Here is an 8,107-nt window from a genome sequence, read left to right on the forward strand (position 1 = left end):
CTGTACCTCTGTGTGTGTATGGTGTAGGCTGCCTCCCTCCCCTCCCTCTCCTTCCATCCCTCTTTTTCTCTCTGTTCCTCTCTTGCCCTCTCTCGCTCTCTCTCTCCCTTGCTCTCTCTCTCTCTCTCTCCTTCACCCCAACCGGTCGAGGCAGATGGCCCACCCTGAGCAATGGTTCTGCTCGAGGTTTCTGCCTCTTAAAGGAAGTTTTTCCTTGCCTCTGTCTCCTAGTGCTGCTCTTGGTGGGAATTGTTGGGCTTCTGTAAATAGCATCATAGAGTACGGTCTAGACCTGCTCTTTTATGAAAAGCGCTGTGAGATAACTGTTGTTGTGATTTGGCGCTATATAAATAAAACTGAATTGAATTATTTCAACAATTCATTGATACGTTATTTAAGAAGTACTTTTGCATGGTGGCAGCGGTGCCCCTCCCCCCTCCCCTCACGTTAATGGGATTAGATGATAGTTGATTGATGTTTATTCATCCTTTTCTGAAATTCATAGTGTGTCATACAGCAAACATCAGACCAACAACATCAACTGACCAACAACCAGACAACTGCTTTACCAACACAAACATCACCCGCTATATGTGCTATACAAGTTATACTGAGGTGCAGCTCCCCAATACCCACCCAGTTAACTCATGACTGACGATACAACCCAAACTCACGGCCCAACAGTCAATCATTAAGTCAATCATTATTTCAGTTAAATGCTAAAGTTGCTGTTACGGTTACCTTGACTGTGGTCCGCTGGCATAAAACTGGGTGTTTTCCGATCAGGTGCCATCGTGCTGTTGGTAGGTAGCAATAGGTTTCGTTTTACGGTGGACGGACTGTGACATTACAGAGTTGTTGTTTTCTTTTAGCTTGAAAGAATCCAAGACTTGGGACACTTTCTTCTTAGGCCCTTGCTATTTCCTCTCTCTTCCTCCACTTTGCAAACAGCGCCATCATTATCACATGTTCACACAGCGTAAGCGCGATGTGCGACAGTTACAAATGTTCGTGTGAAACATGGCCTCGATGCAAAGATTTCGATTTGATCGACGAATTGTTTCAGCCCTTCTTGAAATACAGTATTACAGAGTATTGACTTGAAAGCAGCAGGGATAAGGAGATGGGTTCTGTTTTTTCCCCCCTCATCCTGGTGATCGGCACATCTGGGTGATGTAAGTTTAATGTGCGTTAGCATGTTGGATGTTTCCAGTCAGATAACGTTACCCTACATCAATGGTGCAACACCGACACACAGATACGGTCCTCATAAACACACACCTGTCTCTCCGCTGCTGTTGTAACGTTAACTGACCAGTAACCTGCAGGCGGATATTCCAGCTGCCTTAAAACATCCAAGTCACACCAAACAGAGTAAACTGTAAAGTCACACAGACAAAAAGTCTTTATTTATGATGTTACAACATTTATTTAATTATTTAATTATACAGGAATCCTGCAGTAAAAATTCAATACCTTTTTAAGACCTTTTCAACATATTTTAAGACTGCCGTGCCACTTTGAACTGTAACCGATTAAATCAGCCACACACCTCTAAAAGGGACATTTTTGAGCTTTTAAAAGGAATTTAAATATATTTATAACATATTTATTGCCATAGGTCATCAGGTTGTAATGCCATCTAAAATTTGAGGCATTCACCAACTTTCTCAGATGCCTATAACAGCCTGTATAGGCCAACTGCTTTCTACGTGAAGGACTGGTCACATTTCCTGCGAAAAGCAACTGTCTTACATAAGCTGACATTTATGTACGCAATATTACAGCAAATCATGTGAAACACTGTAATTTTGTGTTTTAGTTGATTTAAACTAGATAATGTGAGCTTGCCTGCAATGATGTGTGAGAACTTTCACCGTCCACTTGATCAATACAACAAAATTCAACACAAACAATAACAAAGATGAAGAGAATAAACTGAGTGATGAATAACGCAAGTAGTGTAGGCGGTGTCCTTAAGGCACAACCTCGAGGAGGAACTAGTCTAAATGACTGTATTAGTATAATAATATAACATTATTAGTATATTGTTAATTTAATAGTAAACTAAAAGTTTGATATTAATATATTCATTATGTTACTATATTCATATCCTTACCACTAGTAGGCTATAATATTAATTCAAATTACAGCTGCTTCAGTTTGGGGTTGTTTTTTATTCATTAACTTTGTGCAAGAAAAATGCTCTAGGCTACATGATAGTCTCCAACCTTGATGTTGAGCAGGCTACTAACTCGTCAATAATCATAACTGTTTATGCAGAACAATGAGTTAAACATTTATAAAGTTTGTTGCAGCACATCAAGCTTTTTTTTTTAATCCCGCTCCATCCAGGCTGTGATTGATCTGTTCACAAACAGTGACGAGAGTATCGGCTTTATGAAAAGCTGAACGTGTTTCATTAAAAGGCACCGATTTAGCTAAATAGCCAGCTAACGTTATACAAACCCACACGCTGGCCACAGATCGACCGGCCAACCAGGTTAATCCCGTTACTCCTGATCGCCACTCCGACTATGTTTTGGATAATTAGCATTGCGGGTCCAGCAGGGTGGGAGATTATGGTTGGTAGTTCGTAAATCATTTTCCGTTTCGCACGGATCTATTTTTTTGAGTGTTTAAGAGTGAAACAGGATTTTTACATTGAAAAAAACATCTTCAAAATGTATACCTTGTTAAATGGCGATTAAGACTTTAATACTTTTTAATAGCCTTAATTTTTGCAAAATTGATTTATTACCTTTTAAGACTTTTTAAGACCCCCCCCGGACACCCTGTAAATCCTACGAAAGGCCTTTGTAAATGACATTTAATACTTTTAAGACCATGCCAGTCACCTGGAACAGACAGGATAGGCTCTATTTTCATCAGTGGAACTAAAACAACAAGTTATTATGCAAAATTCACTTATAACTTTTATTATAGCCCACTAAATGTTCTTCTTCTACAGTAGGCCCAATATAATTATTTAAATGTGTTCATTATGTTGTTGTTTGTTTGATGTAGCCTACAGTTTACTAATTTACTTTAAAATGTAGGCTATTTGACTGTTTTGATCTGTAATGAAATTGTAAAATTAAGGAACCCATAACTGCCCTGCCGTTGTAATCATTTAATTTAAAGAGGTCTTTGGCATTTCGTTTTCCCCTTTGATGAGAACTGAGGCTTTACGTTCCATGCTGTGAGCGGTGGTCAGGCGTGTGAAAAAAACCCTGAACATTCTAATCAATCCCAAAATTGAAAATCGAATACCTACCCAACGAACAAATAACCTATTCGAATATTCGGGTCCAGCCCTAATTACTAGGGGAGGGACTCTTCACCCTTTACCCTGGTAACCAAGAAAATGAAGGAGAAGCTTGCTCTGGATATGTCGGTCTTATGTCTGTGGGCTGAGCTTTATGGTACATCAGACAGAAACTACCATAACATGCACAACAAAGACAGAAAAGCCCATGTTGTGGGATCTACCAACCTGAATGTTGCTGGGTAGTGTGCTTTAATCCCTCTACGGGTAAGCTTGCTGTTAACTGCGTAGTAAATAAAAAAAATAAAAAACCCTACATGGACACACATTTCTGTCCACCACTCTTGATCAGCACTATGGAGCAAATTTGTGACACTTGTCTCCTTCTCCAATACCATGCCTGAAATTTGCATAAGAATTGATGAGTTGGCCTATGTGTGAAATGTAGTCACACGTTGTTATGAAGTTTCCACAACAAGACACACTTTAAGTTCTGAAATGTACACCTTGCATTATGTTAAAGCACCTTTTCTGGATACAGTTTAAAGAAGTGCAGGAAGTCCGTAAGTTACAGAAATGTTATGGCGGCTCTTTTCCACGGCATGGTACCAGCTCGACTTGCCATTTTTGGTTTTCCATTGAGGAAAAGTTGTACCTGTCCCTGCTACCTTGTACTTTTTATCATATTGACTATGTTAAGGTTCCAAGCGAGCTGAGGCTGTACCAAAAGGTTACGTGAAAACACTGCAGGTTACTGATTGGTCAGAGAGAATCGCCACTATTTACGGCATCATCATTGTGGCGCACCAGTTTTGAGATGATGTAGATTAAGAATATTTGCAGTTTTACACAAATTGATGGCGGATCGAAAATGTGCTCAATCTTTTTCACATGACGACTTTTTAAATTTCAAAAACATATACAAAAATAGAACAAATAGAAGTGTCGGTCTGAAAGGACCTTAAGTAACCCTAATTCCAATGTCATTTTTAAATTACTGAATCTTTCACACCTGTAAGCTCACACTGACATGCCCAGGTTCCAAAGTGTTTGCTGCTGGAAAGAGGAAAGTGTTTCCAGCAGCTATTTCAAGCAAAACATACCTACATGCTGAACACAGTGTTCAAAACATTAGACACAATAATTCATTTTTACTGCATCATATCCAATAGTTGTCATTAACTCTATGACCTCGGGCCAGTATGATTAACTTCTAGGATTTTCCACCGTATTAAACCAGAGCTTCCTCTCTCAAAATGTAAGCAGGAATTCATACGCCATTAGCGGGACACTTGACCGTAAAGGTAAAAGTTAACATTGCGAACAGAGACCATGCTGAGTGACGTTAACATTAGCTAGCTAACGTTAGTTAGCAACTAACTTAAGCAGCTCCATTACTGCCACGCATTTATGAGTAACGTTACCTAACTGACTTCATGTTCATGGGCATAAAACTAAAAATATTTGGTTAAATATCTGGAGATGCCCGTTTGAAATTATCTGCACACTAAAGAGCAACGAAGCCTCTCAAGGTTCTTGGCCTCAATATTGGTGGCAAAGTATCAACCGTGTTGTTAGCTTATATTAACAAACTACTGGTTGCTAGCGTTACCATATGGCAACTTAGGATAGCTCAGCTGATACTCGGTTGTAAAGACACAAATGAAGTATCTAAACAATGTCTCAGGTAGCCCATTATCCGCTTACATAGCGTTGCCCTGGGGCACAGACGCTTCAATGGAAACCCTCTTGCAGCGTTCAACAGGGTATCTTAACCTAGCATGGCTAGCGATGTTAAATCAAACGGATCGCGCCTGTCTGAAACCAGTTATTGCCCTGTCTAAAGGTATGTTGCCTATGTCTGAGTGTGCTTGCCTGCCACAGAGCGTATGATTTATAGAGCAAACGTGAAACATGGCTTCACCCAAAAATGTACAGTTTCTAATGCAATACGTTTGGACAGTAACGACAGTCACCATGCACCATCACCATGTCAGCCTGCCAGCCAGCTTGGTAGCTAGCTAATAGCTAGTAAGGCCAACACATGCAAAACAGTAACGTTTTTTCCAGAAAGACGAATCATGCGATTTGGTAAATAATCTCACCTGATTTATGTTTTACAATTGATCGTCTTGGCTAATAATACTTGAAATCATTCGTTGGATGTCCTCATTTCCAGTCACTCTTGCTGTCCCGATTTGGTGGCTATTCGTCCTCGGTGGGACCACTTCCTTTCACCTGGGCCTCTGCTACGCCAAAACATTAACGTAAACTGCGTAACAGCCGGCCACACTCTGGCCCGCCAGTCTACTAATATGAATGAGAATCGCTGTCCGTAATATGCTGGAAGTGTCACTGGCCTTATTTGAGGGAAGACAGAAGAAACCGTTGTCTTACTTCATTTGCAGACAAACATTATTTTACAGCAGCTAAGCAAACTTTAGCTGCTTTACTTACTGATCCTGACATTACGAAAAACTGTATTTTGCTTTTACAAAACAAAATCAGATCACCACATTGAAGTGCATGAACAATTCGATTTAGCTTTAACAATTCGACATTGAAAAAAAATGTATCAATAACAGATACATAGAATAGATAGGTGAATAAAAATTAACTGAAGGCCATATTTTTACTATTACATTACACATATGAAAACTAAATAAAATACCTTTATTAATTTCCAGAGGGGAAACTTATGTGTTACAAAGGTACAAGAAACACTCTAATGTGTGTGAAATGTAGAAATGTAGATCTCTCTCTCTCTCTCTCTCTCTCTCTCTCAATTTTTCAATTCAAATTAACTTTATTGGCATGAATGTGTAACAACATCATACAAACTACATAAGAACAATCAACCCCATACATTTCATTAAACAAGTAATTAAAGCGTATGTGTGTTTGTGTTAAAAAATATATATTAAAATAAAATAAATAAATAAAACAGTAAGAGTGTGTGTGTGTGTTAAAAAAATATAAATATTAAAAATAAAATAAATTTTTTATTTAAATTTAAATAAAATAAATAAAACAGTAAGCGTGTGTTTTTAAAAAATATATTAACAATAAAATAAATGAATAAATAAAACAGTACCACGTGTGTTCAATTTTTTTTAAATAAAATAAATAAAACAGTAAGCGTGTGTGTGTGTGTGTTAAAAAAATTAAAATATATTAAAAATAAAATAAATATATAAAACAGTAAGCGTGTGTGTGTTAAAAAAATATATATTAAACATTAAAATAAATAGATAATACCGTAAACGTGTGTGTGTATTAATTGACAAAAAAAAAATTATTGATTAAAAAATAATAATAATAATCATTTAAAAAATATCAAGCAATCAAAAATTATTTATCAGTCTGAGTTTCCACTGGTTGTCCTCACTTCATGGCATGAGGAGACATATTTTGCCGCAATTATTTGACATCTAGGCATTTCTCCCAGTATATAGGGGAGTTTCTGTGTGTCTGATATAAATTTGAATTCGGGGTATATTTGGGAAATGTTTGCAAAGTGTTTTTGTCTTAGTGTTTTATATTTAGGGCATGAGGTTAGAAAGTGCAGCTCTGTCTCTACCTGTCCCCTGTCACAAATGGAGCAGAGTCTCTCCTCTTGTGGTAGCCAGTTCTGTCTGTGGCGACCCTTTTCTATGGCCAGGCAATGTTCACTCAGTCTGGATGTTGTCAACATTTTTCTTAGTTTAGGACATTTTATTGTGCTCAGGGAATTTGCCAGTGTGAATTCTCTTTTTAGGGTCAGATAACATTGGAATTTACTTTGTGTTTTGGTCGTTTCTTTCCAGTATTCAATATATTTTTCTTTCTGCTTGCTGATAATTTGGTTTGGTCTGCTTGAGTTGGTATTGCTGTCCTGAGGCTGTTGGGGACTTGTTACTGCAGAGAGCCTCAGGACCAGCTGGCTGAGGGGACTCTGGTTTCAGCTCCTGGTATGTTAGGGCTTTGTGATGGTATGTCTGGGGGTTTACTGATTTTAAGTGATTGTAAAATTGAAGTGATCTTTTCTGTATTTTTAGTAAGAGGGGGTATTGGCCGAGCTCTGCTCTGCACAGGTTATTTGGTGTTTTTCTCTGCACCTGCAGGATGCTTTACAGAACTCGATGATTCTATGATTGTTTTGTCCCATTTGTCAAATTCATTATTTAGTTTTGGCCCCCAAAATTTGCAACAATATAGAATTATTGATTCTAGTACAAACTGGAAAATTTTAAGCCAGATTGGAATATAGATTTGAATGTTTCTTTTTATTGCAGAGAAAGCTCTCCTTGCTTTGTCCCTCAGGTCTTTCACGGCCATGTTGAGCTTTCCTGTGTATGTAATGTTGAGGCCAAGGTAAGTGTAGTTTTTTGTATATTGTAATTTAGTGGTGTCTAAATAGAACTTGTGTGTAACCTGATTTCTGTATTGTTTCTGAAAGATCATTATCTTAGTCTTTGCTGTGTTTACTGTCAGGGCCCAGGTCTGACAGAATCTCTTCAGGAGGTTAAGGTGCTGTTGCAAACCTTCTTTAGTAGGTGAAAGCAACACTAAGTCATCTGCATACAGCAGACCTCTGATCTCTGTGTCGTTCAGGATGAGGCCAGGTGCTGTGGAACGCTCTAATTGGTTCGCTAATTCATTGATATATAGATTGAAGAGAACTGGACTGAGATTGCATCCCTGCCACACTCTCCGGCCCTGGGAGAAGAACGCTGTTTGTTTGTTTCCAATCTTTATGGCACATTCACTTTTTTATACACGTTCTTAATCAAATCATTTGTTTTTCCTCCAGTGCCACTTTCAAGTAGCCTCTAGAAAAGGCCCTCGTGCCAGATGGAA

At 38.3% G+C, this 8,107-nt stretch overlaps 1 protein-coding gene across 1 annotated transcript in view; it reads right to left on the minus strand.

Moving 5' to 3' along the window:
- Positions 1–5,530, minus strand: part of dicer1 (dicer 1, ribonuclease type III) — a 59,797-nt gene extending 54,267 nt beyond the window's left edge. The window contains exon 1 of the mRNA XM_038728014.1: positions 5,374–5,530. The gene's annotated coding sequence lies outside the window, so the exon portion shown is untranslated. The remainder of the gene's footprint in view (positions 1–5,373) is intronic.
- Between the last annotated feature and the right edge of the window lie 2,577 nt (positions 5,531–8,107).

The sequence above is a fragment of the Micropterus salmoides genome, unplaced genomic scaffold (assembly GCF_014851395.1).
Source record: "Micropterus salmoides isolate LMB-PRFRI ecotype aquatic unplaced genomic scaffold, ASM1485139v1 Ms_hic_scaffold_19, whole genome shotgun sequence".
Taxonomy (NCBI): domain Eukaryota; kingdom Metazoa; phylum Chordata; class Actinopteri; order Centrarchiformes; family Centrarchidae; genus Micropterus; species Micropterus salmoides.